The 24,481-nt window shown below is 40.2% G+C and overlaps 1 pseudogene; it reads left to right on the top strand.

The window, feature by feature from the left end:
• The first annotated feature begins 16,952 nt into the window (after positions 1 to 16,952).
• On the top strand, positions 16,953 to 17,070 carry LOC124799664 (annotated as a pseudogene).
• Positions 17,071 to 24,481: the final 7,411 nt, after the last annotated feature.

The following is a 24,481-nucleotide window of genomic DNA, read 5'->3' on the forward strand; positions in this document are numbered from 1 at the left end:
TGATACACAGCAGCTATTAATCTGTTTGGTAAAGGGGGCGTGACCCTATGAGTACGCTAACGACAACTCCTGCGCATACGTTCACACTGAAGCGAGCCTGATGTCTCACCTCCGTTATTGCCTTAGGATTTGCATCTGCCCACACGTCCGTCTTGTGGAAACTTGTGCCTTCTCTTGTGAATCCTGCCTACGCCACCCAATACTACACATTATTCGTCACAAGTAAAACGGACCGTTTTTTATATTTGCCGGCCTTAGTGGCCGTGCGGTTAAAGGCGCTGCAGTCTGGAACCGCAAGACCGCTACGGTCGCAGGTTCGAATCCTGCATCGGGCATGGATGTTTGTGATGTCCTTAGGTTAGTTAGGTTTAACTAGTTCTAAGTTCTAGGGGACTAATGACCTCAGCAGTTGAGTCCCATAGTGCTCAGAGCCATTTGAACCATTTTTTTGATATTTCCTTACGGGAACTTTTCTTCTAGTTTTGACCAATACTGCCTCCTGCAGGATTACCTGACACTTTTCTTAACCGCCCTTTGTATAGGATTTTCAAAAATTCAGTGCTCAAACTAACAGCAAATATGACGGAGACTGTACCATGTGACGGAAAGGCATATAGTTGGAGTACTGAGTATGCAGGATGTTATTATTGTGTGTGATTGAGAATAAAACGGTATTAAAAGATTTTCATTGCCTTTTTGTTGTGGTTACTGTTACATTACAATAAATGTCCAAAATGAGCACCACATCAGAGCCGGTATCGACGTAGCAGGTAGTACCGTTTTCGCCGGGAAATGCGTGGTTTGCTCTGTATTTGTATGGCTGCTGCAAAAATTCTTGAACCAATTCCGCTACATGTAAGGGTCTTGTAAGTAGTCACCCACGATACCGGCTCACATGTTTACTGCAAAAAGTCTCTCAAGACTTCGCACAACTTTTATACGTGGTTTTAAAAAATGCATAGCACTGTGCTGTTTGTAATAATGTTAGTGTATTTTGCTACCGGTTTCGGTTCTGAACCGTCATCAGCGGCAGGAAAATTATCACAGATGTAATTATATTTTAATCTTATCACAATTTTTGATTTTATATTATCTTGAAAATGATGGTTTTCTGTGGAAACCTATGTTAAAGCATGTATGATTTGTGATAAATCTGTGATAGTTTTCCTGCCGTTGATGATGGTTCACAATCGAAACTAGCAGTAAAATAAAATAACATTATTACAGATAATACTATGTTACGCATTTTTAAAAATTTGTTCCTGCTGTTGATCATAGCCTAAGCAAGATGTTTAATAGGTGGGTTTTCACACGTCCATGCATGCCAATTTTGATTATTTGTAAATGCCTTTCAGAGTAAACCGAGTCTCATCTGTAAACATAACAACTTCAGGAAAACGAGGCTGTTCATTAGCTTGCTGCAGGAACCAGCGTACATACTCACCTGGTCCCATGACCTGCAGTCTCATAGGATGGTAGGGATGAAGCAGCTGTTCACGCGACGCATCACATACTAAACTATGGCGAATACCGAGCACAGCAGCAATGACTCGTGTACATTTCTATGGATTGTCTCAACTTCACGTGTACGCACAGTCCGTGGTCTGCCCTCATTTTTCCTGCTTGCCATCAATGTGTCGGTATTCCCTAGTCGAGCGTGGACTGCAGTAAATGTACGATAATGTGGACATCTGAATACGTTCGCCGTACATTCGCTGAGCTCTTCAACTATTGCCTTCTGCCGCACCGTAAACGAAGTGCATGTCTTGCTGTTCTCCCTGCGTGTAGCGCTCCATGTTGACACTACAACTGCTACCAGCTGTTTATCGACTCAGTGTCGAAGAGCATGACATCACAACACACTACGTATCTCAAACTAACATATGGTGTAACAACTTTACACACAACGAGTTTTAACTGCTCCACTCGTATTTAATCTACGCATGCTCAGCGCTCAGGCAATGTCAGTTTCTGACTCATCGTTGTCTTAAGAAACATATTTGTTTATGTCTCCTGTATCATTCCTGTTGGTTTGGGTACTGAACACCCTGTTTCTAATTCGAATTAATAGCTTCAAATTCCTGCAGACAGATAATCATGTCTATGAAATGGAACCACGCGCAGTGAATGATTTAATCTTCTGGACCGCTCCATACAAATTAGCAACAAGGACTAAAAATAACGTTGTAATCGTCATATTTATTAATGTTGTGATTGTAGGAGCAGATGTCACGTCATGCGTGCCTGTAACCTGTAATGTTCGGATACAGTATTAATAGCGTCCTACTTGAAACGGTCAAGTCGTTTACCTGGGCGTAACGCGCAAAGCGATATGAAACGGGACGAGCATCTGAGAACTATGGTAGGGAAAACGAATGGTCGACTTGGGTTTATTGGGAGAATTTTAGACAAGAGTGGTTCACCTGTAAAGGAGACCGCATGTAGGACGCTGATGCGACCTATTCTTGAGTATGGGGGATCCGTTCCAGGTCAGATTGAGGGAAAACATCAAAGCTGCTAGATTTGTTACCGGTAGGTTCGAACAACACGGAGATGTTTCGGGAACTCAAATGGTAATCACTGGAGGGAAGGCGGCGCTCTTTTCGAGAAACACTATTGAGAAAATTTAGAGAATCGGTATCTGAAACTGCCTACCAAACGATTTTACTGCTGCCGACATACATTGTGGCTTAACGACCCCTAAGGTAAGATACGAGAAATTAGGACTCGTACGGAGACATATAGACAGTCGTTTTTCGCCGGCCGCTGTGGCCGAGTGGTTCTAGGCGCTTCAGTCTGGAGCCGCGCTGCTGCTACGGTCGCAGGTTCGAATCCTGCGTCGGGCATGGATGTGTGTGATGTCCATAGGTTGGTTAGGTTTAAGTAGTTCTAAGTCGAGGAGACTGATGACCTCAGGTGTTAAGTCCCATAGTGCTTAGAGGCATTTGAGCTAAGTCGTTTTTCCCTCACTCTATTTGCGAGAGGAACAGGAAAGGAAATGATTAGTAGTGGTACAGGATACCCTCCGCCACGCAGCGTATATGTACTCGTAGATGTAGAAATTAGCTGAGAAGCTCTGCGAGATTAGTGGAAGCTCCATATAAGAGAAACCTTTTCATCTCAGAGTAGACTATAGAGAAAAATTTCGCAGCAGTACTACGATCCACTCCGTCAAATAGAAGTCCTGTTAATAGGTTACCTTTTTTATGTAATGTTAGCGTTATATCTGTATGAAGCCTCTGTAACAGAGGCAGTAAAGGAAGCAGGTTAGAGTTCGTCATCCTATCGACATTGTAAGGTGACCATTAGCTGAACTATAGAAGGAAGAGGAGAATAAACGGTCGTGTTCTTATCGAAGACATTGTTTTGCGGTCGCTTGTTCACCCTGCTTCTTTTCAGTTAGTGACATTTTCTGGCTGTCATGTACACACACCTGGAAATAGGTGTGATATAATTTAGATGAAAATTCACCAGATGTTTCTGACGAATTCCATGGTTAATTTATCAACTGACGTACTTAAAGTCACCAATAAATAATTGCTTTGTTCCATGTTTTACGAAGATAGTCGTAAAGTGGTTAGTCTTAGTCCTATAATTTCACTCACGTTTAGGGTATCAGAATGATTGGTTTGTGAATAAAACCATCTACATCCCTTGATATATTTCTTCATTTATTACACCGTTTCGGCTACTGCCTTCATCAATTTTGTAGCGGAAAGGGAGTAATAAATAAATATGTTATGCGATCTAGAAGATTTTCTTCACAAAATATTCACAATGATCGCAGACTCATACAGGAAATTTATATCCTTTATTAATAAATCAGAATGATAGATCACGGTAGCGACGGGTACATTTTCCCCTTATCAAATCCTGTGTAAGTTGCAAGCCGAGGTGGCCATACTTATCAGAATTATTCTTTTTAAAAATATCGCTCTCCAGCACAGTTCCTGTTATAAAAATGGAACGGGGAAAATTCAGAATTGTTTAGAGAAGGTGCAACAGCATCGACTGCCTAGCGCTGTCCTGCTGCAAACTCATCGACGGTTCCCGTCAGAAGTCGTCTGAACTACTGTCGTCCGGAAGACTTTGGCCGGACACACCTGTGCTCATTCCGGTTCGCAGGCATTCTTGGAGAGAGACAGCAGGCGTCCCCATCAGCGAGTCGGCCACGCACTGGCCGCCTCATAAATCTGTCGGCATTTTCCCGTTTGAGGAAAGCTGCGAAAGAAAGCGGTTACTTCAGATTCCTGCTTCGAGTGTGTAGAACGGCTGTCGCTCTGTACCAGAGAACTAGAGAAAAAGAGGGAGAGACAAGAAAAGGTCAAAAGACAGAGAGTAAAAGCGAGAGGAGCGATGGGAGGGGATGAGTTAAGGTGCTGAATACCCACATGACCACAGCGATGCCGACCTTGTCCGGGTCACGACCCGTGCGACGTAGTTTCGTCAGTTGCCCCTGTGAGGCCATGGTCGCCTTTTGCTGATGGCTCTTGCCCGTGTACCACATTTCACCTGCATTTGTACTCTACAGCTCACCAAGTTGTGATGAGTGTGCGAAGACTTCTTTCATGCAACTCTTCACGTTAGTCTATCACACAGAATTATTTTAGTTTACACTCATTTGACTTTGTTTAATGTATTAGTACCGTGGTCTCCTATAATACTTACCATCTTTCCTCATACTTCCCTCCTTCCCCATATTTATTCCTTCATGTCTCAGGATGTGTCCTACCAACATATTCCTTCTTGTACTTAGGCATTATCATGAAGCTCTTTTCTCCACGATTCGACTTGGTACCTCTCCATCGGTTATCTGACCTACACCCCTAATCTTCAGTAATCTTATTTAAACTACTTGAAAGTCTTCGGCTCCCTTCTTGTCTCTTCCGACGTTTCACTTCTGTGTAAAGCTACATAACAAACACATCTATCAGAAATTGCTTCCTAACGTTTTAAGTTCCACGGTAACACATTTCTCTTGTTCGGTAGAGCTTTGCCTGTTGCCAGACCCACACACACTAAAATAGTTCGAGCTATTAGGCGGTGACGGGACGATTTTTTAACTGGAACCCAACGTTTCGTCCCCGTATACAGACGACATCTTGGAGAGGGGGTTGTAACTTTTTCGGACACCCGACGCTGAATAATGCAACAGAAAGCTGGTCAGAGGAAGGGGGTGTGGGGGGAGGGGGGAGATCAGAACGGGTTCCAGAGAAATGTGAGAACACGCTGGGCAATGCTGATGGTACGACTTATCGTTGAAGATAGGTCGTAGAAAGACAAATGCACTACAAGTGGCGAGCCAGGGACCTCCTTGAAGATATCCCTCGCAGACGGAACCGAAACGTTGGGTTTCCACAAGAAATTCATCCGACCACGGCTTAATAACTGGAAATATTGTAATAAGTGTGACTTCCCGGCCGTGGAAGTTTATGTTTTACAATTTTAGCCGATCTGAAATCTATATCCGCTTTACATCTGCCGTCGACAGTTATTTTCCTGCTCTTACAGCAATATTAGTCTACTACTCTTACTGTCTCATCTCCTAATCTACTTGGCTCATCATTATTTCATTCAGCTCGATCACACTCGGTGATCTTTGTTATACTTTTATTAATGATTATTTTATAATCTCTTCTGAAGAAACTATCCATTTCGTTTAACTGATCTTCCTAGTCATTTGCCGTCTCTGACAGGATTACAGTCTCACAGAAGAAAATTTAAATTTTTAAATTTTTTCTCTTTAGACGAAGGTTTGTATTAGTATTTTTTACAGCTATGATTTATTAGATTGATGCTCCTATAACACTCATGTCTGTCAGCACCTCTCGTCTTGATACTATTTATATTCTTCTTGAAGTCTGGGAGCATTTCGCCATCCTCATATATCCTACATACCAGATGGAAGGATTTTTGCCATGGTTAATTCTCTCATTATCATTACTTTCGTTTTCTCAAGTGGAGAGTGACCTTTCAGTTAGGTAAATATTGTGGGTCGCTTTTTGCTAACACCTGAAGAGGACAATTCTGCATTGGTTGTATATCATCAGGGCCTAAAGTGGTGGTGTTGGCGCGTAAGTTTCTTGTATGTGTTGTCTTAAGTTAAATCGCTTCAATCTGCGATAGATTTTTGTTGGCACTCGCCCACTATTGTCGACTTCTTATGCATGAGAAATCGTAAATAAAGTTGCGGTGGGTATAAGTTCCGACACTTAAAAGAAAAAGAAAAGTTATATCCAAATCACTCTAATTTAATCCCTAAAGAATAAGAAAGCGAATCATATGAAATTAAAGTAAGTGAAACTTTTAAAGGAGTTCGCAAGAGAAAAAAATATCAAGACAAAGATATTACTGGATTGCTACTAGTTGAGTGAACAAAAAATTAAAGTCCAGAGGTACATTAAATTAGCTAGACATACCAGTAAATTACTAGACAGGCAAAGGCGTATATTTTATTGTAGCCTAATGTTTGGTGGGATAAGATGGCGGTGACAGGAAATTTCTGTTTGGTACTAATACGATTTTCTGAAACGAAATGATATTGTAAGCTTTTCGAGGTGGTGTAAACAATTTCTGCATTTGACCAAATATTTGCATGCTAATTGACAATAAACGTGTTACGAGAAGGACATCAAGTTACATACACACACGTTTAAATCAGACTGTAGTTTACGAACACTCAAATGAATAAAGACATCCATTATCAATAACAAATAGCACATTCTACTTATAGGTGCACTTTCATAAGGAGCATACTATTCGAAGAAAAGCCGAAGCTGATCACAACTGGTTAAAAATACGCCGTTAAGCTACGTCTGTTAATATTAGATTTATTAAACCCCTTAAAATATATATAAAATAGTTAAACACTGGCGGTATTTCTGATAAGAAGATCTGTAATGTAATTATTTACGCTTACATACAGTACAATTAAGCAAAAATACGTGCGATGTTTCTATTTACGTTAGCAATGGGAAATGTTCCTTTCTTTTTATCTTCCGTCTGCTGTACGAAAAATTACAGCCAAACACGATTTGTGTATTGATCATTATGCAAAACTCTGCAAGTAACGTAGTAATATCAGTCTATCGCCATTTATTACTACTGTTTTATCAGTAAATTAATAGCTCTTTACACATCCTTTGCACTCGCCTCCATATTGCAGCTCTAAAGTACTGGTTTCAGTGACACCAATGATGCTACATACGGTACTGCCAGTCTAGTAATGTGTGTCTGGCTACGTCTAGCATTCGATATCTGAGCGGAATTTCAGATGAAAAGGAAAAAATATATTTATTCTAATAAATACTTAATATTGAAAGATATCTTTCATGGCAAATATTTTTATAAGAAATAATAAATCAGACATAATAGAAAATAAAATATTTATTTTATACCGAAATAAAATTAGCAAAATGGTGTCGAGAAAAATTTCATCGCTGACTGAGGGTTAAAATAATTTCTTTGGTTTGAAACAGCTGGTATTTATTCACAATCTGAGGAGAAGTTTTACCATTACATAAAATAATATACTGCAAGTAAAGGAAACTGAAGAAGCGGTGGGTCTGCTTTGAATCAATCAAATTTGAGTGATAGCTGGTATCGGGAAAAAACCTCATAAATCTCATTCATAAAATATTTGGTTGAGCACAACTGGTAGATAATGCACAGCAAATATTTGGCGTCGAATCCTGTCACATTTCAGCGATTTTATTGCAAACTGCGTATTTCTTTATAGAAGACGAAAGCAGAGATTCGATGATGTTACATTATTCTTTAAGGCATTTAACTATAGCGGATGTTCTCTACTCCTTATGTACAGATCCAGCTTGCAGCTTACTGAAGACACCTGGTTCTTTTGGTCAGTTGGCAGTTTAGAAGCTATAAGGCGCGGCTGCTAGTACGAAATTGAAATTAAATAATGATAGATTTGTGCTGGAACTGAGTAACATCGAATTTATACACTGGGCATACACAGATCAGCCAGAACATTATGACCATCGACTATTATCGATATATTCCCGTCCAGTGTCATCTGGCGCGGGGAATGTAATATCAGTGAGCGTGTTTTCCATGTGTAGAATGGGGAGGGCGCGCGTTCTATCTGTCTTTGACCGAGGGCAGACTGAGATGGCCCGGAGTCTGGGCACGAGCATTTCGGGAACTGCACGACTTGTCGGGTGTTCGAAGAATGCTGTGGTGAGTGTCTAAAGCACGTGGCGAAACCAAGATAAAACTCTTTTAGACGTCGTGGGGTTGGGCTGCCATCCCTCATTACAGATGTAGGACGTCACAGACTGAGCAGACTGGTAAGACAAGATAGGTGGCGAACTATGGCGGAACTAACATGCGCAATGTCACAAAGCCAGGAGTGTGATGGAGTGGCTCGAAGAACACAGCGGTGAGTTCCAATTGATGTGCTGCCCCCCCCCCCCCCTCCAGATGTGGTCCCAGCTCCCTCCAACGACTTACCAAGGCCTCATACCTTCCATGACAAGACGCGCTGCCGCTATTATCCGTGCCAAAGGTGGACATACCGGCTATTAGTTGGGTAATCAATGTTCAGCGGAAATACGTATTTACATTTCTTCACCTTCTTAAGCACGACGTAAGTGTTGTTTATTGATTCAGTGAATGTGAAACACTGTTACCTACTAGGATATATTTTTTGCAAGCGGTATAAGAAGTGTAGACCATTGATAGGATCCCCTTCTGACAACATAGAGCAAGTAGTGGTAATCCTGAGCTGAGAGTGTGTACAGTAGCGCCTATACATTTACGTAAATAGGATGGTGTTTTACAGTAACAGTACAGTCTCCCTTCAGTAACCGTTCCACCAGAACGTGAATAAAATTGAATAGTGTGGAGATTACTGGACTTTCTTCGTGTTTGAGTTGGAAGATCCAGGAGCAACCGCTAGAAATGGCACTTTCTTGTGAATACCGCCAACTGTGACTGCGAAGAACCACAGACCTTGGAGCACCGACTGGGATTGTCAGCTGTGGTCTGTGTAGGGATTTTTATGTTCATAAACCACAGTTCCGTAAATAATTCTTTTTTGCGTTGATTTTTTCTTTGAAAACAAATGACTTTTTGAAATGCACGGAGTATGAGGTCTAGATATCAATTTTTATGTTTGAGTGCGTGATATTCGTATTGTAACAAATAGAAGTCTCCAAAAAATACTTTACAATCTAAAATACTGTGCTTTGTGATTAATTGTACAAGAAGATCAACAACTGGTGACCTCTACGCGACGTGATCTAAACAAGAAACAAATATGATGGAAGATAGAGGGAACAGTGATATTCCAAATTATGATACGAAAATAGACGTGGGCAAAGTTTGTATGAAACTTCCTCCGCCGGCCAGAGCAATTTGAACCTTTTTTTTTTTTTCAAACTTCCTCCGTTCTGGAATGAAAACCCTGGTATGTGATTTTGTCAGGCTGATACGCAGTTTTCAATCGCGGGAATATAGACTGAAGCAAACAGATTCAATTATTTATTCACATACTTAGAGCCCCGATTTGTCGAAAATATGTGGGATCTCTTGAACAGTGACGAAAGCAACAAGTATTCGTCCGCTAAACAAAGACTGTTAATGATTTTTATGAAATGTGAAGAACGTCAAATTACGAAATTAGTTAGCGAATTAGAAATCACTGACGTGGGACCCAGTCAATTGCTTCGGAAAATGAAATGCTGTGGAGGAACGGATGTTACAGATATTTTAAAGACACTCTTGCTAGACAAACTTTCTGGTAGCATCCGAAATATCTTAATAATCTGCGAAGAAAATGTGGATAAAATAGCGCAAATGGATGATTGGATGATGGAAATGCGAAGCACTCAGTAACTTAAATCACGTATGGCGTGTGATTTTTCTGTATCAGTGAAAGAACGTCTGGGAAGTATCGAACAGCTTGAAACTGAAGTTTGAAAATCTAGATTTAGGGAGTGACAGTATCAATCCCAAAGAAGTTCTCGTAACAGAGGCTTCAGCAAGCCGAGATACAGCAGTTCAGGAAAGTACTGCTATTTTCATTTTCGTCTCGTCTAAAACTACAGACCTTTGTCCAATCTTACTAACTGAAAAGTGAGGGAAACTCGAATCGGTAGGTACAGTAGCGGCTTAGTGTTCTGCCACAAGGGTTATATCTGGCCGCCAATATCGATTATTTGTGAGAGATAAGACTTGAGGGTTGCGTTTTCCGGGTGACAGCGATGGTCAAGATCCCTTATACTAGCGTGTCCCAAGGATAAGGTTAAAGAGGCAGACTTTATGCTGCAAGTGGATCTGAGATTAAAATTTATGGATCAGAGTTATTGAACCTTGATTTAGGTTTAAAAAGCAGTTTTGAGTGGTCTTTCATTGCAGCCAACACAATATAAGGTGTCATCGGTGCAGATTTTCATCATCAGTTTGGCTTATTAATAGGCCTGAAAAGAAAATGATTAGTTGATGGTAATACTCAGTTACATGTGGCTGTACTACAGTGTCCAGCTGATTTCCCTAATTCTGTTAGTTCACTTCATGCTAACTGTAAATACACTGAACTACGTAAAAAATTTCCTGACCTGACGAAACCCACCCTTACGCGGGGAAAAATTAAGCACCATGTTAAACATTATATTGCAGTGGCGCTCCATTTTACTCAAAAGCCTGCAGTTAGAACCACATAAACTACATTTGGCTAAACATGAATTCCACTTTCTAATGAATCATAAAGTAACACTCCCATCTAAATACCAGTGGACTGCTCCTCTGCACATGGTAGAAAAGCCGGATCGTCAGTGGCACTTTTGTGGAGACTACCGATCTCTTAATGACCGGACCCTTCCTGACCGCTATCCATTTCCCCACGTAAATGATGTAAATTCCATCCTTGTGGGCAAGAAAATGTTCTCTAAAGGCGGTTTCCTCGAAGTATGCTACCAAACCCCCCCCCCCCCCCCCAAGCTGAAAGTACTAAGAAAAAGAGTGTTGTGACCACATCCTTTGGACTTTATGAATTCAGTTTCATGTCAATGGGCCTCTGGAACGCACCCAGTACCTTTCACAGATTTATTAACGAAGTTTTCACATATTTAAATTTCTGTTTTGCATATTTTGATGATATACTGATAGCTTATATCTGTCCAGAAGAACATGCTCAACGTTTAACTATCCTGTTTGCACGATTGAAAAAACGTTGGTTTGAGGATTAATGTTGGAAAAATCCGTTTTTGTAGTTCAAGAAATTAACATTTTAGGTTATTTGATTACTCCAGAATGTATCATACCAGACTCAAAACGAGTGCAAGTGATAACTAATTTTAATCTTCCAGGAACTGTGTCAGAATTCACCGTTTCCTTGGCATGCTGGATTTTTATCGAAGGCATTTGGAACATGCCTCAGAACACAAAGCTGTTCTAAATGTTTCCTTGATGACTACAAAGAGAAACGACAAAAGAAGCATACAGTGGATAGAAGATGAAACAAAGCAGTTTGAGAAGTGCAAAATAGACCTCGCAAACGGAGTCCTTTTAACATTCCCGAATGTAATCAATGATCTTGTATTATTTGTAAACACTTCAGATTTTTCATCGGATGCAGTGCTACAATAGAAAGAAAAAGGAATATGGCAACCAATTGGTTTCTACTCCAAAAAGTTCTCGCCATTCCAGAACAAATATTCAACCTACGATAGGGAACGTGTCATCATGTACATGGCAATAAAGTATTTTAAGGACTTCCTTGAAAGATCTTGAAAGATGTTCATTTGCAGTGTGCACTGACCATGCTCCTTTGACTCATGCTTAAAAAAAAAAAAAAAAAAAAAAAACAACGAAACGACAAGGCAACCCCTATGCAGTTGCTTCACCTACAGTTGATATCACAGTTAACAACTCGTACTAGACACGTTCCTCGAAAAGAAAATAATGTGAAGGACAACCTATCCAGAATGAAAGGAACAGTACCAGTTGATTACGAGAAGACAGCAGATGCTCAAGTGAGTGGTGAAGAACTCGACAAACTTCGCTTTAGTCCTCATACCTCATAGAAGTTCAAACAGTATGAAATCCCTGGTGAAAGACTATTATGGTGCGATGTATCAACAAGTAACTTTAGTCCTTACAGTCATAGGAAAGTTACATATTCCTTTTTTCAGCGTTACCAAAGTATGCCACAGTCTGGGATTAAGTCTTCTGTGAAATTACGCAAGTGCAGATTTATTTGGTTATACATCAGACAAAATATACAAAACTGGCGAAATCATGCATAGCACGCTAAAAGCACAAAGTGACTAGACATACTAAATCTGCTATTTGCCAGTTTCCAAGCACAGGTGGACTATTTAAGGTGGTACATACCGATCTCATTAGCCCGCTGCCCCCCTCAGATGAGTTCATATACTGCTTAATGTTCATCGATTTGTTCAGTAATTGGAAAGAAGTCGTTCCACTACGTGGTGTTGAAACGCCCCACCCGTTGCTTGTCCGATTTTTGCGTGTGTTCGACCCCAATAAACAACTTACAGAGAAATAGGGAGTGGAACTGTATGCAAAAATGGATAACGCTGGATTTAAATGTGGCCCTGTCACTCCTAATTAATCTGCGGTGGTAATGTTGACTATAAATCACATCTATTTTTACTTCCCAACATGAACGATCATGAACACTTAGGCTGTTCAATGACATCAAACACATACACAAAAATAAAATAAAGCAAAAGGGTGAATTCAGGATCAACTACTGAAAGTAAAGGCTCTACTGAATCACAATAATTTTATTATAACCTTCAGATTAATGCTGAATAAAACACAATGAACAATTTACAAATTATCCTCCTAACTTAGTAACTGTGTTAAAATCGGTCCAAAACGCGATCTCTTATAACATATATACGAAGAACCACTACACTCCAAAGCACTGTGAAACCTCTGTGGAAATAGCAATTGCAATTGATCCAACTATTTAACGTTACTCCTAACACAAGCCGAAGCGGGAGCGATCTCACCGTAATATTCCTGTTTTAGCGGCAGTCTCCGACGGCGACGGCGCGGCCGTGCGATTGGCGTGCGGCGTCTCGGAAAGTACAATCCTACAGTATTCGAACACCAGACTGCTGTCTGTAAACTTCTCTAATTGCCACAATGTTTCCGTCAGCAATGAGCTGGCTCGGCTAAGGTCCTCTCAGAACGGAAGCCCCTACCGAGAGTCCAGCAAGATCGCTCTTCACCTTTGTTTTCTCACCGCAACTTTTACCGAGCGAATCACATCAGTAGAAGCTCTCAAAATACCCAGTTTGCCACTGCCGACCAATGTACGGTCTGGGACAGAACTCTTTTCCACAATTCTTTTATTTCTACAAAATTTCACAAGTAAACTCCACCCTCGCCGGCTGGGAAGAACCACAGCTGTGGGCAATAACACGTTTACTGGAAGTTTTCTCCCAAGAGACCACTCGAGATTTTCCCAGCAAGATTCCTCGTCGTAGCGAACACAGATTCTTGCATTGAAGGTTTGTAATTCGGAACTCCTGGCCTGCCCCACTCGAGTTACTCGAAGGCGTAAAATTAGTGGGCGAGAGCTTCAGTCTGGAACCGTGTGACCGCTACGGTCGCAGGTTCGAATCTTGCCTCGGGAATAGATGTGTTTGATGTCCTTAGGTTAGTTAGGTTTAAGTAGTTCTAAGTTCTAGGGGACTGATGACCACAGACGTTAAGTCCCATAGTGCTCAGAGCCATTTGAACCATTTAAACCATAGGCGAGAGCACGCACAGGAAAGCCCATCCAGCTATCCACTGGTCTGTTTTGGTAAACACTTGAACACAGCTGCCCGTCCCTCAAGAGGTTGGCGGCTGCTGTGGCCTCTCTAAACGGATTACAGAAATCCCCCAGTTCACCATTCATACCGTCAGGCTGTGGCCTTCGGCGGCTAGGCGGGGACGTAGCCGAGCTCTGTCTCGTGTACTGCCTTTCCACAAAATCTTATAATTACTAAAATACGTGGAATTCTCGTGTGTCGATGCGTTTCCACATAGATTTCCTACACCGTAATTTAGAGCATTACTCCAACAAAACCTAAAGTATCACGTTAATTGGACTCATGTAAGGTGCATGTTCGCGCAGAAACTGTGGCACGATCATTTTATAAATCCTCGTTCACTAAAAGAAACAGTAGCTGACTAAGAAGCACAGTTCCAATAAGAGCTGTTCCGTGCGTTAGTTAAGATTTGTGGTTCTAAATTAACCTATGGCATATCATCTACAAACAAATGAGAAAATAGATTGCATCGAAAATTGAAGACCATCAGAGCAAACGATAAAAATAAATGGAGTGACATCATTCCTACAAGTCTCTTAGGATTGCGTTGCTCTGTGAGAGAAGAAAGTAGCTCAACAACTGCTGAGATGCTGAGTAGCACAACTCTAAGTTTGCCTCGTGATTTCATGTAAGGTCGGAAAACCAACTAGAAGTAAATCTACCGGCATTAGCTTCTCAGTTACTCCAATTTATGGATAAACCACAACATTTAGAATGTTCCCAGAAGCTAAAAGAAACACCATTCGTAAATAAAGATCTGCATAATACGACTCTTGTATTTGTGAGGAATGACAAAGAGAAGGCCAAATTAATGACTCCCCGCCAAGGCTCGAATGAAGTCCTGGAGCGAAAAACAAAGGATTACACTCTACAAATTAAAGATGCACCAACTAACATCTCGCATGACAGACTGAAAGCCACCTACTTCCTTGTGAAATCAAACACTACTGATTTACAAGATAACTTACAGTGCACTTTACCTGTGAATGAGATACACACACCACCAAGAGTCTCGCCAAAGAAAGTTGCCCGATTTGATCGAGTTGTGAAATTTCCCGAAAACGTTCAGTTAGCTACCTCACATATTGATGTGGAGGGAAGGATGATTTAGGCTTACGTTTATGTTCATAACCTATAGTTCTATAAATAATTCATCTTTGTGTTGATTTTATGTTTTTAAATAACTGACATTTTGAAATTCACGAAGTAAGAAGTCTAGGTATCAGTTTTTTGTTTGAGTGTTTGATGTTTTTATTGTAACAAATGAAAGTTTCCAAATAGTATTTTCGAATTTAACATATTGTCTTTTGAGATTAATTGTACAAGAAGACCAACAGCCCGTATTTGGTACAGAAGATCATCTGCTTGCGACTCGGAGTACAATTGATGTTGCAAGACCGCAGTCAGCAATGGTGTCACTTTATTATTCTTTCTTTCATTTGTCTTTAATAGTAATAACCACGTACTGTATTTGTTCATGACTCGAATAAATAACCTGTGTAATTTAACGTCACATCACAGCTTCGTTGTGGTTCTGCTACAGGGGCAATAAAATTTGTGTGGAACAATTCAGGTAAAAAACCGAGATATGAGAAAACTTAGTCCAGTAACTGAATCTGATATATTGTTTCCATTGTTGTGTTGACACCGTAGCTTGCTTCGCTAGCAGAATAATTTATTTTTACCGTGCGAAAAAGCTTCATCAGGAGGTCTGATTGACAGATATGGTAACTGTGTCGTTAGGTTAGCGTAATTCGTTCCGTAATCGGTGCTGGCGCTGATCTGAAAACCAGTTCCGGACCAGTTAGCGGACTTCGTCGAAGCTCTATAAATCTCACACACGGGTAATCTCGCGAGTAGAGTGAAGCGCCTTTTTATGAGAAAATGATTATCATTTGGGGCAGTTATGCCGTCGTTGTGGTTTTAAGGTATGTTCTGTTGCTTTTTATTGAATATCACATCACGTAACTTAATCAACTTTAACACTCTATTCAATAACACCAGGATGGAACCTGACGAGTTGGCAAGACCGGTACGGGTCAGTGCTTCTGGCGCATGGATGTGTGTGGGCGAGTCTTCCATATCACAGGTGTGTGATAAGTCTCATGAGAAGTAGCGGAGCTAGTAGACGCCTATTTTCAAGTGTCGTAATATTTCGCGAAGTAATAAGTGCATTATGAGAACTGTTGTGAATTGCACAATTCATTAATGAAGTTAGGAACTTGCTGCTTAGTTATCTATTATAACCACTGATAATACGGTCATGTTAACGCCGTAAACCATTGAGATACCTCTTGTTAAGTGTGGCTGTTGCGTGCAAGGGACGGATGGACGTAAAACCAATACAAACCATTTCTAAATAGCAGACTATCAATTAACAGTCAATATCGGCACATATTCCAGTGACTATAGTGGGAAAGGTGACACAGTTGTGAGACGCTGTAATCGCATTCGGGAGGCTGAGGGTTCAGATACCAGTCTGGCCATCCAGATTAAGTTTCCCGCGATTTCCCCACATCTCTCAAGACAAATCCTGACCTTTGAAAGGGTGCGACCGATTTCCTTCCACGTCGTTCTCCAAAGTGAGTTTGTGCTTCATCTTTAATGGCCTAGGCGCCGACGGGACATTAAACTCTACTCTTACTTCCTCTAGTATCTAAAAAATTGACAACATTCAAAAACTTCTATGGCAGCTTCAGTATTGTCCCTATTTCTTCCAGCTATTCTCCACCTTCATGTACAAACATACTCTGCAAGCCACAGTACTGTGCATAGTGGAGGATACATTGTACCACTGCTGCTCATTACTTTCCTGTTCCACTCGCAAATGGAATCAGCGAAAAACAATTGTCTATATGTTTCTGTACGGGAACTAATTTCTCTTATCCTGTCCTCGTGGTCTTTAAGCGATATGTACTTTAGTGGCAGTAGAATCGTTCTGCGGCCAGCCGCAAATGGCGATTTACTAAATTTTCTGGATAGTTTATCGCGAGGGTTACGCAAGCATTCTCTATGCAGCTCCTAAAATTCTCCCAATAAATCGACGTCGACCGTACGCCTTCCCTACTACCGACCTTAGGTGATCGTTCCATTTCATGTCCCTTTGCAGTGTTATACCCACTTGTTTAATCGACGTGTGGCAACGGCCTTGCCGCTGTGCATTCACCGGTTCCCGTCAAATCACCGAAGTTAAGCATTGTCGGGCGTGGCTGGCACTTGGATGGGTGACCATCCGGGCCCCCATGCGCTGTTGCCATTTTTCGGTGTGAAGTCAGCCTCGTGATGCCAGTTGAGGAGCTACTCGACCGGCTCCGGTCGAAGAAAACCATCATAACGACCGGGAGAGCGGTGTGCTGACCACACGCCCCTCCTATCCGCATCCTCAGCTGAGGATGACACGGCGGTCGGATGGTCCCGATGGGCCACTTGTGGCCTGAAGACGGAGTGCTTTATTTTTTTTATTTATTTTAATCGACGTGACTGTCTCAAGTATCACACCGCTAGTATTATATTAGAACATTGCAGAACTGTTTTTCTTACTCATGTCACCTTCTCCACATTTACAGCAAGCTGACATTCATCACACCAAATAGAAAGCCTGAGTAAGTCATCCGGTATCCTTCCACAGTCAGTCACAGACTACATTTAACAGTACACTACAGTGTCATCCACGTAAAGCCACAGGTTGCTGCTCAACCTTTTCCGCAGATCGGTCATATAAACGGAGAACGATAGTGATCCTATAACACTTCCCTTTCCTCTGTTTCCAATTACACTCACCGTCGAGGACAATGTACTGGCTTATGTTACTTTAAAAGTCTTCGAGCCACTCACATGCCTGAGTACATTTTCCGTATTCTCGGACCTTCGTGAAGAGTCTACAGTGTGGAACTATGTCAAACACTTTCCGTAAAGCTAGGAACATCCTGTTGCCCTTCGTCTGTGGTTCACAGGATGCTGTGCCTGAAAAGGGTAAGCCGAGTTTTGCACGAACGATGCTTCCTAAACCCATGTTTATTTGAAACTTCCTGGCAGATTAAAACTGTGTGCCCGACCGAGACTCGAACTCGGGACCTTTGCCTTTCGCGGGCAAGTGCTCTACCATGTTTATTTGTTGATTGAACTAATTGACGACCACTCAATTGCTTATCTGTTCTCCCAGCAGAAACACGCTGCTAGCCTTTTTGTGGATTTATTAACTTTAGTAACCATTGTTACCATAATGTCATCGTGATTAATAACCCCTTCCTCTATACTGCCATTTTCGATAAGGTCCGGCCTATTTTTAACTATGAGCCCTAAAATATTTACACCGCTCAAAAGTCGTCTAACTAGTGAAACTTTCCCTTTGAATGTAAAGAACGACTGTGCTGGTAAAACTTCTACGTTACTTGATTTTCAAACTCCTGAGTGAAACTGAACCTACTGAGACTGTTTTCTCTTTACTTATTCTCAACATTTCTAAACTGACACACAATATTTTAGCGCAACTCAATCTGACTTTCAGTAATCCCTACAAAAGAATGGCCCTGACCAACAATAACCAATACCCTTCAAGAATCACTTACCTCACAAAAATCTTCGTTACTCTAACTACTGCAATACAGCGAGCGCCAATACTGCCAGCTAAATAAAAGAGTCTAACTACTGAAAGCACTAACTACTGATAGGCATATAGTTAGCAAATGAAAGATTTTGATAGAGAAAAAACAATGTATTTACCTTCATAGTGTTCAAAAGTCATAATATCCAGTTTAAAAAATTTATTTTTCTGACGGACACACGTCCAGATCATATTAACATCTCAGAACTCTGGCATCTCTCTCCCCACATTCACCACTGCTGGCGGTTCACATCCAACTGCCCAACACTACACAGGCGAATAACTTCCAACTCGTAACGAGTTCAACCAGCCACAGACTGCACACAGCGCAGTCAGCGATTTTAATAGAGAGCGCTACGTGGCGTTGCCAACATAAAAACCTAAACAGCCTACTTACACTAGTTGCTCAAGACTGTTTTCGTGGAAAGCGTTCAGAACCGCTTCACAAAACTATTCGTATCGCGTATTACGAATCTGTAGGCGTCTCAATCTATAATGGGTAAGTGAAAGTCACCTCCACCTAATATTACATGGCCAGGGTACTTCCACACTACTAATTGTAGAGTTCTTTGAATGATTCTGCAACTGTTACACCGAAGTCGGGTGCCCTGAAGCAACACCCCTCATTAATCTGAGGTCACCTAGACCGGTTGCTAGTGACCACATAACTTCGTAGTCAGATTCAATTTCGACCACGATAAACATAATATTTTTGTCGATTGCAATGAACATTCTCCCACCTTAGATGTTTAACATCTAATTTTGACGTGCGTTACATATTTCGTTAAATATTTCGGAGATTTTCACTTCGTGTGCTATCCAGCTCTCGTTTCCGAATATAATGTGAGAGCGTCACGTTTCTTGAAGGGCGAGGAATTCAGGGACTTTGTTACAAATTCTTCATAAATTTACCGTTAAAGTCTTGTTATCTTCGTCAATTTACCGTTAAAGTCTTGTTATTCGGAATACTCACTTTGCACATAATCTGATTTTGCTCTTTGCGTATTGAATGGCGAGCGTTCATCACAGGACCTCAAACTATCACCTAGCCAAAAAAAAAAAAAAAAAAAAAAAAAAAAATACTGTGTGCACTTCACATTTACGTTGTCTCTTTGTTGAAGATTAAAGTAGTCTGCGTGTTTGTATTGAAAGAATACTTCATCGTATTGCACAGGAGTGATAAATGTGCCATCATCCAGTTCACCTGTTACTAAATGAAGCCCAATGTCTCACTGTCAAACTCAAAACTCATAATACACAAATCCTCGTTTTCAGGCGTTGAAATATTAATTTCGGGAAACCTACGGTTCCCAGAAGCACCCCAGGTTGTTTTTACTCTTCGGTTTATTTCTGTTCATGTCCGTGCAGTCAGTGTCTTCAACTGCTCAAAGAATGAAAAATCACCCAATGATTGTTTTTGATTGCTGAATAGTACTATTCGTTTTTTGTAACGTTGTTTGTGCAGTCTTCTTTTGCGGATCGGTCGCTTAGGGTCAAGCGAAATTAACATTTTTTGGCCTTCCTTTTAGTCCAGCATTCTTTCATGCACAACGAGTGACCATCTTTCTGTTGCTCCGTCCATATCTGTTCTTTGAACCTTTTCTCTCCTTCCCGGAAACCCCGTGTTCGTGTGAGTTTTCTGGTTATATCTAGCTTCTGTAAAATTGGCGATCCTAAATCCTTAATTTCCTTTCTATTACTTTATACCGTATTGGTCTAGTAACTTCATTTATCAAGAGTGTGTGAATCTGATGACTTAGCGTGTTTATGTCCATTTTGTCTGTGTGTACCATTAGTTGGACTCTTTGGATACACAGTGTATCTGCCTTTGTAGGGATTTGGCTGTAATTTCCTCAGTGAATTCGGGTGATGTATTCCATCTTTCATTATTTGTCCTAAGACTTTTCCTCATTGTTGTACATCTTTTTACCTTTCATTCACTTTTAGCGTCTTTGTCGGGGAACAGGTATCACTGATGCATAGCGTGCTTTTGGTTCCATCATTGTTGTATAAGGTTGCATTTTACATTTCCGTCTTTTTTTGCTAACTGAAATGCGGTTTTTACTTTATGAAGACTGTGTTCTATCCATTCAATTCAGTATTTACATTTTTTGATACTGAATGCTTTGTTATTGGCAATTTTGAGCCAGTCCGATGTTGTTTTTACGTCAGTCAGATTTTTTCAGTTAAAATTGGTATTCCCACTTTCCTTGTCTATATCTGCAACATTTCAGGCTGTGTTTGTGCTTCACTAATGTATTTGTTAATTAATGTCATCTGCAAACACTCGACAATCTAATTCTACAAGTTTGAGTTTAGGTCCTAGTCGGTGTGTTAGTGCACCTGCTCTTCTCTAGTCTCTTAAAGTTTTTTTCAAGGACACAGCTGAACAGTAATAGTAACAGGTCATCCCCTAGTAGTATTTCTGTGTGTATTTTAAGTTATTTCCTTAATTCTTCCATAAATGTCACTTTTACTTTCGTCACTATGGGAGTTTCCTTTCTGATGTTCGTTGTCTTTTACTTGAACCAAATTGAGCCAGTATTCCGAAGAGAGGTTCTCGGTCTATACAGACATGTTTCATTTTTTACACTTTCTTAGTAGGTCACTTTCTTGTCTCTCTGTTTGTTCGGTACGAATTTTGCAATTGGTTTTAAACTAACTTCCCATCGCGCTAGAGACTTGAACTTTCAACACAATTCACAACTGGATGGCGATGCAATATTAACTCGCTTTTGTGTCTAGTTTGTGGCAGAGGGTACTTTGTGTATCACTGCTATTTCCCCCATTTCTTGTTCCAGCTGCTGCAATAACTATCACTGATAAGTCGGTGTGTGATCTCTAATCTCTATAATTTTTAACTTCAAGATCTTTTCACGTGATATACGTAGGCGCAAGGAACTATTGATGGACTCAGGTGAATAGAAACTGAAATAAACTTGAAATTTGCCACATGTCTCTGATGTAGTATCATTAAAATGTTGGAAATCAGTTGAAAAATTTCACGTACACAAGACTAAAAAGCAGAATAATCATTCATCATTTAAATTAAAACTTCTTAACATAACACGTTTTCAAAACTGAATAAAAAGTGAAAAAGAATTTCTCCTAGCCCTGTACAGATTTATAATCCCATAGAGATAGTCTTTAAAATTTATCAGGTCATTCAGTACGGGTTTAGGAATCTGTATGGGCTGGTAGACATTACCTTGTACCTTAAGTCTATTTTAGAAACGAGTTATATTAAAAAGTTTTTTATTTAAATAACTATTTTTTTCTTTTTAACACGACATTTGTAATGGCTTGTCCTTATTTCAGCACAATTTATGAGGTGGTGCCCTGAACACCTAGTTGTGGCTCAGGCTGAGGAGACCTTCGGATAGAATTTTGTGGATAGTGAGATTTGCCTACAGTTGTTTGGATCTGTCTTACTTCCTTTTCTATTTAAAAAATGTAAAATTGCCATCTTCCAATCTTTACGGATTTTTTGGTTCGTCAGGCTTGATCAAACACTTCTTTCAGTTCTAATGAATAGTTATTTCCTGTTAGCTGCTTAACCTTTATTGTTCTTCCGTACTATAAGCTTACTTCGAGGTTACTGCCATTTTCTAGTACATCCTACAATCATTATTCATACTATAGATGCCATCAAGAAGATAGTATTTTAGATAGAATATGTATAGAGGCATACTTACGTTAAGTTCTTGATAACGTATGTACGCACTGTAACTGTTGCTTGTCGCTATTTTCTTGCTGTCATATCATGAACAAGTATAAATTTTCCATAATATTTTATAGATGGTTGCATTTGGAAATGTTTTTAGCTTCATCCAGGTTAACTAGCGTTAAGTTTTTAAAACGTATTTATATGTTGGACTAGTATATGGTCTTATATCGTGAATAACTATGTATTTTTCGTAATATTTGACAGTTTCATAGCTTTTTTTCAGAGATGCTGTTTGTTTACATTTGTTTACTTATAAGAAAGATACTGTGGTTTGAGTTGTTGTTTGTGCAATCTTTGGTGTATGCTGTAATTTGGTTTATCGTTCCAAATTAATAACAATTTTTTCTAAAAGGTGTTTATGCTTTAGACCTGGTTGTATGTTTAGAATGTCTTGGGGTTTGCTTTTTATGTGTAGATTAATTTCAATCTCTTCCGGAATATTCATGTTGATTCATTTAGTAATGTTATGCACTAAACTGATTGTTGTTTTGATGTTTTCTGTTTTATGATTGTAGGTTTTTAACTGTAGAAAGAAGGTGACGGGTTAATGTCGGAATCTCTCGTTTGCTCTCTATATCTGATGTAGAAGCTACGTCCCTTTTGTTCTGCATATTTTTCGCAATTTCCACAATTAATTTGTGTACTCCACAATATGAGTATTCTGGTATTGTGGTTTTTGCTGAATGGACTTCGCTGCCTAAGTTGTTAGATGTTGTGTGGATGTGTTTTCCAACGTGGCATTTAGTTTATTTTAAATATTTCCCATATAAGAGGCAGGTAGGTATGTGCTTTTGTTTAACGTAAGTGTACTCCTGCACATATTCGATCTATAATACCTTCTAATTAAAGGCATCTATATTACGCATAATGGTTGTAGAATGTACTATAAAAGAACAATAACGCCGAACTAAGTTTGTCGTACGGAAGAACAATAAAGTTTAAGCAGTTAACAGGAAATAAAGATTCATTAAAATGCCATACTGTAACCTATATTACGCTGCAGGTTCTATAATGCGGAAATTGCTTCTTCCAGTTTTATAATGAAGTTCTCTCCTGTATTTTCCCATAGTTCTGCGTTCTGTATCGTTTTGCCTTATAACAATTAATTTTAATCCTTTGAGTCCCAACAACACAAAAAAATTAAATTTAAAATTTTCACAAAATCGGTCTTTGTCATCTTAGTAAGCGACGAATAAAAGAAGAAACTGGAAAAACTAAACAATCAGTTGTTTCAGATTTGTGGTTCAACTTTGGATGTACAGAGATGTGTTGTTCTCAACCACCCTTTATTTCATGAGGTATTTTCGAAAGCGATTTCTCATTTTTCCTGGACATAGTCCCTCATCTCGAAACGCCCATGAACTCATGCCGCCTAACAAATTGTAGTTCTAAATAACAAGCAAATATGGGGCTAAAATTTAATAACTTCATATCAAAAGTACATACTGCCCCAGTGATATCATTTCGAAACCACTCATGACCGTAGTAGTATAAACTCAAATTTACAAGAACTTTAGATATACTTACCTCCACTGTCAATAAACACCTCAAAATGATCACTGTAAAAAGAAATCATATGTGACAATTTCTTGCAGTCACGCAGCACAGTCTCCGTATCGACTGTTGTTATGAGCGCTGAGTACCTGCTACAATGCACAGCATTCATAGTAATACCTCAGTGCACCAATAGATGTTTATGTCTTGGAATGGCATCGATGATTTCATGCGAAAGGCACTGGTTCTTCAAGAAATAATTAATTAAATGGTGGTTTCAGGCAGAATCCATTGGTATTCAAAGGGTTAAAGCCTACTTTCAGATTTCATCTGTCAAGTTCTTCCACTCGTGTTGAATTTTATCTGCACGTTGAAACAGAATAAAGATATCAAGACAATAACAAAGAACAGAAGCATAGAGATACCGGTTGCAGCTGGGCTGTCTCGTGGAGCTCGCATCTACGAGATGTAAATCGCAGTGAACAGAGTGGGATTGGACGTGTCTCCTGTTCCAGAGTGTCCCGTGCTGGACTTCCGCTCGCCGCCGGGCCCGCCGCAGAAGCTGCCGTTTGTCTTCCTGCCGCTGCGCGGGCAGATCGTCCACCCCAGCGCCGACATCGCCCTGCCCGGTGAGTCGCACACTGTCAAACCTGTCTACAGCAAGTGAGAAGGAGAAAAATCTGAATAACTGTTACATTACACTACTTCCCGTTCCATGGATTTCGTAGAGCCAGTTGTCTGGTGTGTGGAAAAAAAAATCACTAGTGACAGTCTTATTTATACTGATCGAATTTTCTCATGTCGAGAAATCAGAAGGAGCACTCTGTTTTAGTTGGTAAAAAC

This window comes from Schistocerca piceifrons, chromosome 5, assembly GCF_021461385.2.
Source record: "Schistocerca piceifrons isolate TAMUIC-IGC-003096 chromosome 5, iqSchPice1.1, whole genome shotgun sequence".
NCBI lineage: Eukaryota > Metazoa > Arthropoda > Insecta > Orthoptera > Acrididae > Schistocerca > Schistocerca piceifrons.